The sequence below is a fragment of the Amblyraja radiata genome, chromosome 20 (assembly GCF_010909765.2).
Source record: "Amblyraja radiata isolate CabotCenter1 chromosome 20, sAmbRad1.1.pri, whole genome shotgun sequence".
Taxonomy (NCBI): domain Eukaryota; kingdom Metazoa; phylum Chordata; class Chondrichthyes; order Rajiformes; family Rajidae; genus Amblyraja; species Amblyraja radiata.
The window spans coordinates 3,074,222-3,088,870 of record NC_045975.1 but is presented as its reverse complement, the minus strand read 5'-3'; the positions used below and the strand labels follow the sequence as shown (position 1 = coordinate 3,088,870).

Sequence of the window (14,649 nt, the reverse complement as noted above, 5' to 3'; positions counted from 1 at the left end):
CGCAGTCTGGATCGAACCCGGGTCTTCGGCGCCATGAGGCAGCAACTCTACCGCTGCGGCACCGGGCCACCCTTCACTTATACGCGAATAGCATTAAATCTTCCTCAATTTCAAACAGGATTTGGGAATGATGGCGAGGGATTTGATGGTAAATGCTTGCTAAAGGCCAATGACCGCGTTCCCACCGCGTGTGTGTGCGCGCTAACACGTTGCAGATTCTCTGGGAATTGCACCGAATCTCTCCAACAAATGAACGCGTCAAGTGTGAGTTGTTTGAGCGATGGTTTTAGTCCATTGCAAAGCTGCAAGCTATTTTAGACCCGATTTAAAGAGCCCCAGAGGTGAAGGGAGCCTGTTCTTATCAGTAATGCAGGTGTTTGATGCAGGAACCTGTATTTGTATTCTCAAGGTCGCCAAACTCTGGAACGAAGGAAAGATATTGGGATATTGTAGGCTGCAGGGCACAATTATTGGACCTCGTTTGTCAAGGAATATATTCAAGGATTGAAAACATTTGATAAGATAGCCAGCTCCCTTGACTTGTTGTAATGTGAATTCAGTCTAAATTGTTTTTTTTTCTAAAACCATACATCAAATTGTTAGCTTTCCACAGCTCTCATTTTTCGATACGTTCTAGGAGCATTCGGCCCATCAAGTCTGCTCCACTATTCAATCAATAGACAATAGACAATAGGTGCAGGAGTAGGCCATTTGACCCTTCGAGCCAGCACCTCCATACAATGTGATCATGGCTGATCATCCTCAATCAGTACCCCGTTCCTGCCTTCTCCCCATATCCCCTGACTTCGCTATTTTTAAGAGCCCTATCTAGCTCTCTCTTGAAAGTATCCAGAGAACCTGCATCCACCGCCCTCTGAGGCAGAGAATTCCACAGACTCACAACTCTCTGTGAGAAAAAGTGTTTCCTTGTCTCCGTTCTAAATGGCTTACTCCTTATTCTTAAACTGCGGCCGCTGGTTCTGGACTCTCCCAACATCGGGAACATGTTTCCTGCCTCTAGCGTGTCCAAACCCTTAACAATCTTATATGTAGCAATGTTACAAAATTTTGAGATTTAAAAAATCAAGTCTGCAATTTATCCCATCAGATAAAGCATAAACAGAAGTTTAATTTGACACCTAATTCACTTTCATATCTCAAGTATTTAAAAAGTTATGGCCATTTTCATACTCGGAAATGAGCATCTTGTTCCCTATTGATTTCTATGGATATAACAAAAAAGCTGTGACCGTGTGCAGTCAAAAGCCCATAACTTTCTTAAAAATTAAGAGAACTGAATGAAATTTTCAGTTATCGTAGATTGAACCATTCTGAAACAAATATAAAATAATCTTACTTGGATGACCTGAAATTAAAGCATATAATTAGTTTGTTACCCAAGTGTAGCTAATTTCAAACTTCAATTACTAGATCTAAACATCTATCCATTTCTTAATAAATGATTAACATTTTTAAATAGCCTAAGTGTCCAAATAATATTCATAAATAATTCACAATAAAACATGATTTTTAAATCTCATTTACATTAATTTATAGACCAAATGGAAGGAATTTAGTGTTCAATTGCTGTAAATTAAAGTCCATTTTAAATCAGCTTTCTAGTGGGATCCTGTGAACGCGCTGGTTTAGAACGTTCACATTGCGGTAGATTTGTGCCTCAAATGCCCAGAAAAATACTGCGGGATATAATGGGGCCAAAATGAGCTACTCGCAATATTAAACTTTGTATAAAGGGATCTTAAGAAGCCCTTTTTAATGTAAAAATAAGCTACATACCTTCTGTGGTTTCCTCTATGAGACCCTGACAGCTGCCGTTGTTCGCGGGTTTATAGATTGATTTTTAAACTACTATAACTATTATCCAAGGCCTTTAAAACTAATAATAGCTTTTGCGACGGGGTCTTCCAGCGATTTTTCGTTAATAATTAACAAGGCTGAACATCTTCGATTTGAACAGCCTAGAGAAAATCGCGTTTTAAACCCGCCCCCCCTCTAAACGGCGCCAAAATCGCGCACACCCGCAGCGACAGATTTTCAGCGACGCTTCAGGTAGGCTTTGCAACATACCTATTATATGTTTCAATGAGATATCCTTTCATCCTTCTAAACTCCAGAGTGTACAAGCCCAGCCGCTCCATTCTCTCAGCATACGACAGTCCCGCCATCCCGGGAATTAACCTTGTAAACCTACGCTGCACTCCCTCAATAGCAAGAATGTCCGTCCTCAAATTAGATGAAATAGGATTATTAGCAAAAGCGATAACCTATTTAGAAGTCCTAAAGATATTTTGATGCATATTTATTTTGAGTATTGTTGACTTATTGAATTGTTTTAGTTTAGGTTTAGTTTAGAGATACAGCGTGGAAATAGGCCCTTCGGCCCACCAAGGCCGTGCCGACCGCAATGACCCATGCACTAGTTCAATCTTACACACTAGGGATCATTCTAGAAGCCAACTAACCTGCAGAGCTGTACATTTTTGGAGAGTGGGAGGGAACCGGAACACCCGGAGAAAACCCATGCATCAAGTGAACAAGTGATAGGAGCAGAATTAGGCCATTTGGCATATCAAATGGTGTATCTGGACTTCCAGAAGGCTTTCGACAAGGTCCCACATAAGAGATTAGTATACAAACTTAAAGCACACGGCATTGGGGGTTCAGTATTGATGTGGATAGAGAACTGGCTGGCAAACAGGAAGCAAAGAGTAGGAGTAAACGGCTCCTTTTCACAATGGCAGGCAGTGACTAGTGGGGTACCGCAAGGCTCAGTGCTGGGACCCCAGCTATTTACAATATATATTAATGATCTGGATGAGGGAATTGAAGGCAATATCTCCAAGTTTGCGGATGACACTAAGCTGGGGGGCAGTGTTAGCTGTGAGGAGGATGCTAGGAGACTGCAAGGTGACTTGGATAGGCTGGGTGAGTGGGCAAATGTTTGGCAGATGCAGTATTAAACACCTTAAAGACCAAGGAGATAATAATAGACTTCAGGAAGAATAAAACGGACATGGTACCATTAGTTATCAGAGGGGACTGTGTGGAGAGGGTGGCGGATTTCCGCTTCCTGGGAATCCATATTGAGGAGGACCTGACGTGGAGCGTGAACACCTCTGCGCTGCTGAAAAAGGTCCAGCAGAGACTGCACTTCCTGAGGGTGCTCAGGAAGAATAACATCACTCAGACTGCTGCTGTCCTTTTATCGGTGCTCCATTGAGAGCCTCCTAACATACTGTGTATGCGTATGGTACACCAGCTGCACAGCGGCTCAGAGGAAAGCGCTCCAGAGGGCCATTGACAACGCCCAGAGGATTGTCGGATGCCCTCTCCTTACCTTGGAGGACTTACACAGTTCCCGCTGCATCAAAAAATCCCAGAGTATTATAAAGGACATTTCCCACCCCGGACACTCCCTGTTTGAACTGTTACCGTCAGGCAGACGGTACAGATCTACAAGGACAAGGACAAACAGACTTAAAAACAGTTTTTACCCCACTGCTATAAAGGCACTAAATGTAGCCGCCAAGGAACGCAGGGGCGATACATACATACATGAAATCGACAGAAGGATATAGGGCTGGGTGTTTATGAGTGCTATTTTTATGATATTTATTTTAGTTGTTTATCTTTTTTAATATTTTACCTTGTATGTATCGTTAGCTTTTAGAAATGTTTGAATGGTGCACTGACTGGCTGACATTTTACAATTTCGTTGTACATGGTTCATGTTACAATGACAATAAAGAAACTATTCTATTCTATTCTATAATGTGGATAAATGTGAGGTTATCCATTTTGGTGGCAAAAACAGGAAAGCAGACTATTATCTAAATGGTGGCCGACTAGGAAAAGGGGAGATGCAGCGAGACCTGGGTGTCATGGTACACCAGTCATTGAAAGTGGGCATGCAGGTGCAGCAGGCAGTGAAGAAAGCGAATGGTATGTTAGCTTTTATAGCAAAAGGATTTGAGTATAGGAGCAGGGAGGTTCTACTGCAGTTGTACAGGGTCTTGGTGAGACCACACCTGGAGTATTGCGTACAGTTTTGGTCTCCAAATCTGAGGAAGGACATTATTGCCATAGAGGGAGTGCAGAGAAGGTTCACCAGACTGATTCCTGGGATGTCAGGACTGTCTTATGAAGAAAGACTGGATAGACTTGGTTTATACTCTCTAGAATTTAGGAGATTGAGAGGGGATCTTATAGAAACTTACAAAATTCTTAAGGGGTTGGACAGGCTAGATGCAGGAAGATTGCTCCCGATGTTGGGGAAGTCCAGGACAAGGGGTCACAGCTTAAGGATAAGGGGGAAATCCTTTAAAACCGAGATGAGAAGAACTTTTTTCACACAGAGAGTGGTGAATCTCTGGAACTCCCTGCCACAGAGGGTAGTCAAGGCCAGTTCATTGGCTATATTTAAGAGGGAGTTAGATGTGGCCCTTGTGGCTAAGGGGATCAGAGGGTATGGAGAGAAGGCAGGTACGGGATACTGAGTTGGATGATCAGCCATGATCATATTGAATGGCGGTGCAGGCTCGAAGGGCCGAATGGCCTACTCCTGCACCTAATTTCTATGTTTCTATGTTTCTATGCTGCTGCACCCGCTGAGTTTCTCCAGCATTTTTGTCTACCTTCCGCCATTCAATCATGGCTGATCTATCTCTCCCTCCTAACCCCATTCTCCTGCCTTCTCCCCATAACCCCTGACACCCGCACTAATCAAGAATCAATCTATCTCTGCCTTAAAAATATCCACTGACTTGGCCTCCACAGCCTTCTGTGGCAATGAATCCCACAGATTCACCGCCCTCTAAATCCTGTTAAGAACTAAAGATCTATCAAAGCAGACAAGGTGCTGGAGGAACTCAGCGGCTCAGGCAACATCTGTGGAGGGAATGGATAGACAACACTTCAAGTCGGGAGCCTTCTTTAGTGTGGGAGGAAACCCACGTAGGTCACAGAGAACAATAGACAATAGGTCCGGGAATAGGCCATTCGGCCCTACGAGCCAGCACCGCCATTCAATGTAATCATGGCTGATCATCCACAAACGTTCAAATTCCATACAGACAGCACCCACAGCCAGGATCGAACCCGGGTCTCTGGCGCTGTAAGGCAGCAACTCTACCGCTGAGCCACCGTTCAGCCTGTCCTTCTGTGGAATTCTCTGCCACAGAAGGTAGTTGAGGCCAGTTCATTGGCTATATTTAAGAGGGAGTTAGATGTGGGCCTTGCGGCTAAAGGGATCAGGGGGTATGGAGAGAAGGCAGGTACAGGATACTGAGTTGGATGATCAGCCATGATCATATTGAATGGCGGTGCAGGCTCGAAGGGCCGAATGAATGGCCTACTCCTGCACCTATTGTCTATGTTTCTATGTTTCACGCTACATGAAGCAACAATGTCACTTGGCTCACCCTATGCATGAAGTTATATAAATTAATAAACTGAAGGTGGTTATCGGGGGTGATAGCAATCTCTGGGCAGAAGTAATATTTTCTTCAAGTGACTGTTGGAATTGTTGGTTAGTTTTCAATTAAAGGGAATTCTGTGGAGCATTCACAGCAAGTAAATAAGAATCATAAATCACACTGTAACTCTTGGTGGAATTGCCGGAGAACTAGACCTTTGAAATATGGTACGTTTAGCAAAACGGAGCAAATTGCATTTTTTTTTTAAGCTGGCCCAAAGGCATTGCCACTAAATCATTTAAATTAGGAGAGAGAGGAACCCAGACATTACCATTGGCAATATTATTTTCAACTCTGATAGGGCCTGCTGGTTAAATGAGGAGTCTTGATGGAGAGAGGAATTTTGAATGTAATTTCATCAAAGTATTTTTTTTTTTTAATTGTGTCGTCAATCATTTGGGATTCAAAATGTTAGATTATCGCATGTGTGTCTCTGGATAAATGTCAAACTTCTGGACTGAGAAACCAATTAAATCAGAGTTGTTTTTACAGAACAGCTTCCACTGAGATGTTCATATCTTGGCGACTTTGACCACCCTATCTTGATTATTGAGTCATTCAAAGCAGTATCACCTTCTCGACATTAACAGTTGACCTCATCAGTTATATATTGCTCAACTTCCAATCTGCTTGATCGTAAAGCAATGTTGCGATTATTGCTGATCGTAATAAATCCTTGCGTGTAGGAAGGAACTGCAGGTGCAGGTTTAAATCGAAGAGAGACACAAAATGCTGGAGTAACTCAGCGGGACAGGCAGCATCTCTGGAGAGAAGGAATAGGTGATGTTTTGGGTCAAGACCCTTCTTCAGACCCGAAACGTCACCCATTATTTTTCTCCAGAGATGCTGTCCGAGTTACTCCAGCTTTTTGTGTCTATCTTCGGTTTAAACCAGCAGCTGCAGTTCCTTCCTACATATAAAATCCTCAGCTTCATTGGGCAATGTTTCAGATGAAACATTCTTTGCATATCTATGTGCCTATCCAAAAACCTCTTAAATGCCATAGTGGACCAATAGACAATAGACAATAGGTGCAGGAGTAGGCCATTCGGCCCTTCGAGCCAGCACCGCCATTCAATGTGATCATGGCTGATCATCCCCAATCAGTACCCCGTTCCTGCCTTCTCCCCATATCCCCTGACTCCGCTATCTTTAAGAGCCCTATCTAGCTCTCTCTTCAAAGTATCCAGAGAACCGGCCTCCGCCCTCTGAGGCAGAGAATTCCACAGACTCACCACTCTCTGTGAGAAAAAGTGTTTCCTCGTCCCTGTTCTAAATGGCTTACCCCTTATTCTTAAACTGTGGCCCCTGGTTCTGGACTCCCCCAACATCGGGAACATGTTTCCTGCCTCTAGCGTGTCCAAACCCTTAATAATCTTATATTTTTCAATAAGATACCTCTCATCCTTCTAAACTCCAGAGTGTACAAGACCAAAGGCTACACTGTGCTATGTTCTATGTCTTGCTCTCTCTTCTCCAAGAGGCTTTGTGCCTTGGTCTTCTTCCAAGCTGTGGGCTTCCTCCATGCTTGGTCTTCATCCAGGCTTCGGATCTTCTTCCATGCCGTGCTCTTCCTTCGTAAGTTCATAAGTTTAGATGATAGGAGCAAAATTAGGCCATTCGGCCCATCGGGTCTACTCCTCCATTCAATCCTGGCTGATCTATCTCACTGGATCTCAGAGAAAAATCCGCATGGCCACGGGGAGAATGTGCAAACTCCGTACAGACAGCAGCCAGAGTCAGGATTGAACCTGGGTCGCTGGCACTATACGGAACGATGGCGTAGCGGTAGAGCTACTGACTTACAGCGCCAGCGACCAGGGTTCGATCCTGACTATGGGAGCTTGCCTGTACGGAGTTTGTATGTTCTCCCCGTGACCTGCATGGGGTATTCTCCGAGATCTTTGGTTTCCTCCCACACTCCAAAAGAGTACAGGTGTGCAGGTGAATTACCTTGGGCTAAATGTAACATTGTCCCGAGTGTGTGTTGGATAGTGTTAGTGTGCGGGGATCGCTGGTCGGCGTGGACTCGGTGGGCCGAAGGGCCTGTTTCTGCGCTGTATCTGTAAACTAAACTAAACTAAACTAAACTCGGCGACATTGGATCTTTTTATGTCCCTTCAAATTTCCTCTAATGATTCTCCCGCTACTTTCAGGAATGTTCATGGGAAAAAATTATCAAAGTTCAGAGATTAGCTTCCAAAAAGTATAAGCAAGTGAAGGGAAAGTGAGTAAGTCTCTTAGGTGCAGGAGTAGGCCATTCGGCCCTTCGAGCCTGCACCGCCATTCAATATGATCATAGCTGATCATCCAACTCAGTATCCTGTACCTGCCTTCTCTCCATACCCCCTGATCCCTTTAGCCACAAGGGCCACATCTAACTCCCTCTTAAATATAGCTAATGAACTGGCCTCAACTACCTTCTGTGGCAGAGAATTCCAGAGATTCATCACTCTCTGTGTGAAAAATGTTTTTCTCATCTCGGTCCTAAAAGATTTCCCCCTTATCCTAAAACTGTGACCCCTTGTTCTGGACTTCCCCAACATCGGGAACAATCTTCCTGCATCTAGCCTGTCCAACCCCTTAAGAATTTTGTAAGTTTCTATAAGATTCCCCCTCAATCTTCTAAATTCTAGCGTGTACAAGCCGAGTCTATCCAGTCTTTCTTCATATGACAGTCCTGACATCCCAGGAATCAGTCTGGTGAACCTTCTCTGTACTCCCTCTATGGCAAGAATGTCTTTCCTCAGATTAGGAGACCAGAACTGTACGCAATACTCCAGGTAAATGTCCAAATGCAGGCAGGTGGGACTAGTGTAGATGGGACATGTTGGCCGGTGTATGGAAGTTGGGCCGAAGGGCCTGTTTCCACACAGGTGGAACTAGTGTAGATGGGACATGTTGGCCTCGATGGGCAAGTTGGGCCGAAGGGCCTGTTTCCACGGTGTTTCACTCTATGACTCTATTTTGGGATAAAATGCAACTGGGCTGTTTGAATTTTCACTGGGATTTTTTTTATTGATTAAAATCTACCTGACCTTTCTTCGAGTCTGACATGTTAATTTTAGCAATTGATTAAAACATCACGTTGAACGGCTAAAAATAGGAGTTTGTCCTTCGTGACCCCGCGATAGAGGTCAACGCAACCCAGCCTGAGCCTGGCAAACAAATAACAAAGTCAAAGACTTACCCGTTCCAGCCATTGAGGGTTTGCAGTGACATTTGAGGATTAGAAACATAGAAACGTGGACAATAGGTGCAGGAGTAGGCCATTCAGCCCATCGAGCCAGCACCACCATTCAATATGATCATGGCTGATCATCCAGAATCAGTACCCCGTTCCTGCTTTCTCCCCATATCTGTTTGATTCCATTCGCCCTAAGAGCTAAATCTGACTCTCTCTTGAAAACGAGAGCGAGGTTTCCATGCTGATTGCTTGTGCCAGGTCCCCATTGACTGTAGATTAATGAAAACATGGAACTTAATTGCAAAATGCCACCGCCGTTAGAAAATATGACAGGGAATTGACTTCTGCTGTGTAAAGCATGCTTGGAATGTAAGCATTTACAAGATCTGTGTAAGACATGACCTCCACGGGATGGAAAAATGCCAGCACCGCTGTATTTCTCCTATATTTGTGTTGCTTAAATTACCCGTGCCGGGTGACGCAGCGGGTAGATCTGCTGCCTTACGGCGCCGGAGACCCGGGTTCGATCCCGACTACGGGTGCTGTCCGCGCGGAGTTTGCACGTTCTCCCCGTGGCCTGCGTGGGTTTTCTCCGGTTTCCTCCCACACTCCAAGCACGCGCAGGTTTGCAGGTTGAGTGGACTCGGTAATATTGTAAATTGTCCCTAGTGCGTGTAGGATAGTGTTTAGTGTGCGGGGATCGGCCATGATCACATTGAATGGTGGTGCTGGCTCGAAGGGCCGAATGGCCTACTCCTGCACCTATTGTCTATTGTCTATTTGCGTGCTGTGTCTCTAATCTAAACGACACTATGCAAAGATTTGAATGTTATGGTCACAATGGCACCTCCTTCTATATTAAAACCAGTCACGTTGAGACCTCTGCATTGAAAGCTGCACAATTTCCATGGAAGGTTTGCCAAATTACAATTTACTGTCATCGCTTGTTACCTCTTAAAGCCACACTGGAAGTTCAATTCATTTATTATTTTTCCTCGGCCAATGATCGCACAACTTGTCAAATATCCCAGATTCACGTCTGCTCATTAATGTTTCATTTAGTTCCTTCTCTCATGAGTCATTTTGAAAGCGCATGAATTTACTAACAAACAATAAGCCAGACAAGTGATTTCTTTGAAGAAGACAGACGCAAAATGCTGGAGGAAATCAGCGGGTCATGCGGCATCTCAGGAGAAAAGGAATGGTGACGTTTGATGAAGGGTTTGGTTTAGTTTAGAGATACAGCGCGGAAACAGGCCCTTCGGCCCACCGAGTCCGCACCGACCAGCGATCCCCGCACACTAACACTACCCCGCACACACTAGGGACAATTTTACACTAATACCAAGACAATTAACCTACAAACCTGTACGTCTTTGGAGCGTGGGAGGAAATCAAAGGTCTCGCTGAAAACCCATGCGAGTCACTGTGAGAACGTGCAAACTCCGTACAGGCAGCACCCGTAGTCGGTATTGAACCCAGGTCTCTACGCTGTAAGTACAGTTAAAAGCTTTTGTTGCGTGCTAACCAGTCAGTGGGAAGACAGTACATGATTACAATCGAACCGTTTACCGTGTAGAGATGTACAGGAAAGGGCAAAAGGGATGTCGGGGGTTATGGGGAGAAGGGGTTAGGAGGGAGAGATGGATCAGCCATGATTGAATGGCGGAGTAGACCCGATGGGCCGAATGGTCTTATTCTACCCCTATCACTTATGATCTTATGAAAAACTCATCTCTCTCCCATCTTCTTTCTAACTCAAAAAACAACTTAATCTTTATTTTCTCCAGTTTGGACATCATCGGCACAGCTGATAGCTGTATGATATGACGTTCTCCCCGTGACCTGCGTGGGATTTCTCCGGGCGCTCCGGTTTCTTCCCACACTCTAAAAGACGTGCAGGTTTGCAGGTTAATTGGTTTGGTATAAATGTAAATTGTCCACGGTCTTGGGGGTTCAGTATTGATGTGGATAGAGAACTGGCTGGCAGACAGGAAGCAAAGAGTAGGAGTAAACGGGTCCTTTTCACAATGGCAGGCAGTGACTAGTGGGGTACCGCAAGGCTCAGTGCTGGGACCCCAGCTATTTACAATATATATTAATGATCTGGATGAGGGAATTGAATGCAACATCTCCAAGTTTGCGGATGACACAAAGCTGGGGGGCAGTGTTAGCTGTGAGGAGGATGCTAGGAGGCTGCAAGGTGACTTGGATAGGCTGGGTGAGTGGGCAAATGCATGGCAGATGCAGTATAATGTGGATAAATGTGAGGTTATCCACTTTAGTGGCAAAAACAGGAAAGTAGACTATTATCTGAATGGTGGCCGATTAGGAAAAGGGGAGATGCAACGAGACCTGGGTGTCATGGTACACCTGTCATTGAAAGTAGGAATGCAGATGTAGCAGGCAGTGAAGAAAGCAAATGGTATGTTAGCATTCATAGCAAAAGGATTTGAGTATAAGAGCAGGGAGGTTCTACTGCAGTTGTACAGGGTCTTGGTGAGACCACACCTGGAGTATTGCATACAGTTTTGGTCTCCCAATCTGAGGAAAGACATTCTTGCCATAGAGGGAGTACAGAGAAGGTTCACCAGACTGATTTCTGGGATGGCAGGACTTTCATATGAAGAAAGACTGGATAGACTCGGCTTGTACACGCTAGAATTCAGAAGATTGAGGGGGGATCTTATAGAAACTTACACAATTCTTAAGGGGTTGGACAGGTTAGATGCAGGAAGATTATTCCCGATGTTGGGGAAGTCCAGAACTAGGGGTCACAGTTTAAGGATAAGAGGGAAGTCTTTTAGGACCGAGATGAGAAAATCATTTTTTACACTGAGAGTGGTGAATCTGTGGAATTCTCTGCCACAGAAGGTAGTTGAGACCAGTTCATTGGCTATATTTAAGAGGGAGTTAGATGTGGCCCTTGTGGCTAAAGGGATCAGGGGGTATGGAGAGAAGGCAGGGACGGGATACTGAGTTGAATGATCAGCCATGATCATATCGAATGGCGGTGCTAGCTCGAAGGGCCGAATGGTCTCGACCCGAAACGTCACCTATTCCTTCGCTCCATAGATGCTGCCTCACCCGCTGAGTTACTCCAGCATTTTTGTCGACCAATTATTATCAGTAGCATCTTCTGCCCAGAAAACATCTATACACTTTTACCATGTTATACTTCATCTATTCAAGAGTAAACTGCGGAATGAAAAAGAAAGATTTGTGGTCACAGTACATCAATCTCTCTCTCATTGGCACACGGATCTTTGCTCACCCATTTACTCCCGGCAGCGCATTGTTTAATGAAACATATACTGATTTTATAAGCACATTCATTTACCAGGACTACGGCCCTGGTACAATGCACTGTCAAGTCAAGTCAAATTTATTTATATAGCTCATTTAAAAAACAACTCTCGTTGGCCAAAGTGCTTTATATTTGTTATAAGAATAGTATAAACCAACAAACTACATATACATATATACATATAGCCCTCGCTCAGAGGATGTCAAGAAAGGCTTGGGAGTACAGAAAAGTTTTTAGTCTCGACTTAAAGGAGTCGATGGAGGGGGCAGTTCTGATGGGAAGAGGGATGCTGTTCCACAGTCTAGGAGCTGCAACCGCCACCGCAACTGCCATACTAGATTGTTGCTGAGGCAGCATTTGGAGTATTGTGTTGGGTTTTGGTCACCCTGCTATAGAATGGATGTCATTTAGACGATAGACAATAGGTGCAGGAGTAGGCCATTTGGCCCTTCGAGCCAGCACCGCCATTCAATGTGATCATGGTTGATCATCCACAATCAGTACCCCGTTCCTGCCTTCTCCCCATATCCCCTGACTCCGCTATCTTCATGAGCCCTATCCAGCTCTCTCTTGAAAGTATCCAGAGAACCGGCTTCCACCGCCCTCTGAGGCAGAGAATTCAGCAGACTCACCACTCTCTGGGTGAAAGGAGCGCGGAGAAGATTTACAAGTATGTTTCCAATACTTCAGGGACTGAGCTACAGGGGGAGGCTGGGCAGGCTGGGACTTTATTCCTTGGAGAGCAGGAGGATAAGGGGTAATCTCATGGAGGTTGTAGTTATGGTTTAGAGATACAGCATGGAATTAGGCCCTTCAGCCCACCTAGTTCGCGCCGACTTACGAGATTTACGGGCGTCAGGGGTAGTGGGGAGAAGGCAGGAGAATGGGGTTAGGAAGGAGAGATAGATCAGCCATGATTGAATGGTGGAGTAGTCTTGATGGGCCGAATGGCCTAATCCTGCTCCTATCACATGATCCTATGGCCCCATACACTAGTTCTATGTTATCCCAGCTTCACATTCTACAATTGCAGAAACCAATTGACCGACAAATCCACGTGTCTTCAGAATGTGGGAGGAAACCGGAGCACCAGGAGAAAACCCACCTGGTCACAGGGAGAACATACATACTCCACACTAACCCATACTAACCCATAGTCAGCATCGAACCCGGGTCTCTGGCGCTGTAAGGCAGCAAATGTACCACTGTGCCTCTGTGCTGCCCTGTTGAATAAGTCACTGTATGTCATGTTGTCATTTGCGGGCGGAGCACCAAGGCAAATTCCTTGTATGTGAATACTTGGCCATTAAACTTACTTATTCATTATTCAAGATAATGTGGGATATAGATAGCACGTATGCACAGTCCTTTGCCCAGGGTAGGGGAATCAAGAATCAGAAAAAATAGGTTTAAGGAGAAAGAGTGGAAAGATTGATAGACAATACACAATAGGTGCAGGAGTAGGCCATTCGGCCCTTCGAGCCAGCACCGCCATTCAATGTGATCATGGCTGATCATCCCCAATCAATACCCCGTTCCTGCCTTCTCCCCATATCCCCTGACTCCGCTATCTTTAAGAGCCCTATCTAGCTCTCTCTTGAAAGTATCCAGAGAACCGGCCTCCACCGCCCTCTGAGGCAGAATAGACAAAAGACAATTTAATAGGAACCAGTTTAGGCCAAAGATAGACACAAAGTGCTGGTGTAACGGAACGGGTCAGGCAGCATCTCTGGAGAACACGGACAGGTGTCGTTTTGGGTCGAGACCCTTCTTCACACAAAATATTTTCTCCAGAGATGCTGCCTGACCCACTGAGTTTACCAGAATGATGCCTGGATTAGGGAACTCCCCCTCCCATTCCAAATCCAACCTTTCTGTCCTGGGCCTCTTCCATGGCCAGAGTGAGGACCAGCACAAATTGGAGGAGCAGCACCTCATATTTTGCTTGGGCAGTTTACACCCCAGCGGTATGAACATTGACTTCTCCAATTTCAGGTAGTCCCTGCTTTCTCCCTCCTTCCCCTCCCCTTCCCAGCTCCCCCACAGCCCACTGTCTCCGCCTCTTCCTTTCTACTTCCCGCCCCCTCCCCACCCCCACATCAGTCTGAAGAAGAGTCTCGACCCGAAATGTCACCTGTTCCTTCGCTCCATAGATGCTGCCTCACCCGCTGAGTTCCTCCAGCATTTGTGTCTACCTATGACCATATAAGGTTAATATCCTTATGTCTAAATCATTGCACTCTGTTCCATGGGCATTTATTTTCTGCATTCAATTCATGAAAGTGTGCATTTTTGAATACAATACTGGTCAGGTTCCACAGAGAGGGTTGTGGAAAGGTATCAGGCAGTTACAAATTACAGCCTTTGTTGAAGGAGTCTTCCTAAACAAGGTGGGAAAATGCATTACTGAATACAGCGGGGTGTTGTTAACCTGCTTTCTTCCGACTGAACCTTCAGTGTGGGAGAGAGAAGCATTTCCCCAAGCTGGTGGTATGTCCGTGACTAGCTCCGCAAGTCCATATCTCAGCGTGATTCACATCTTGTGAGCTGAAGCCAAACGCTTCAATTTGGCACATTATGCTTTGTCTACCTTCATTGTCTCATCGAGGGATAAATGGGTTTCTGGTTAAACCTTGAGATTCAGAGCTGAGACAAAACGT

General features: G+C 45.2%; 1 protein-coding gene across 2 annotated transcripts in view; it reads left to right on the top strand.

The window, feature by feature from the left end:
* luzp2 (leucine zipper protein 2) overlaps nt 1-14,649 on the top strand; it is a 185,933-nt gene that overhangs the window by 89,835 nt on the left and 81,449 nt on the right. The window lies entirely within an intron of this gene.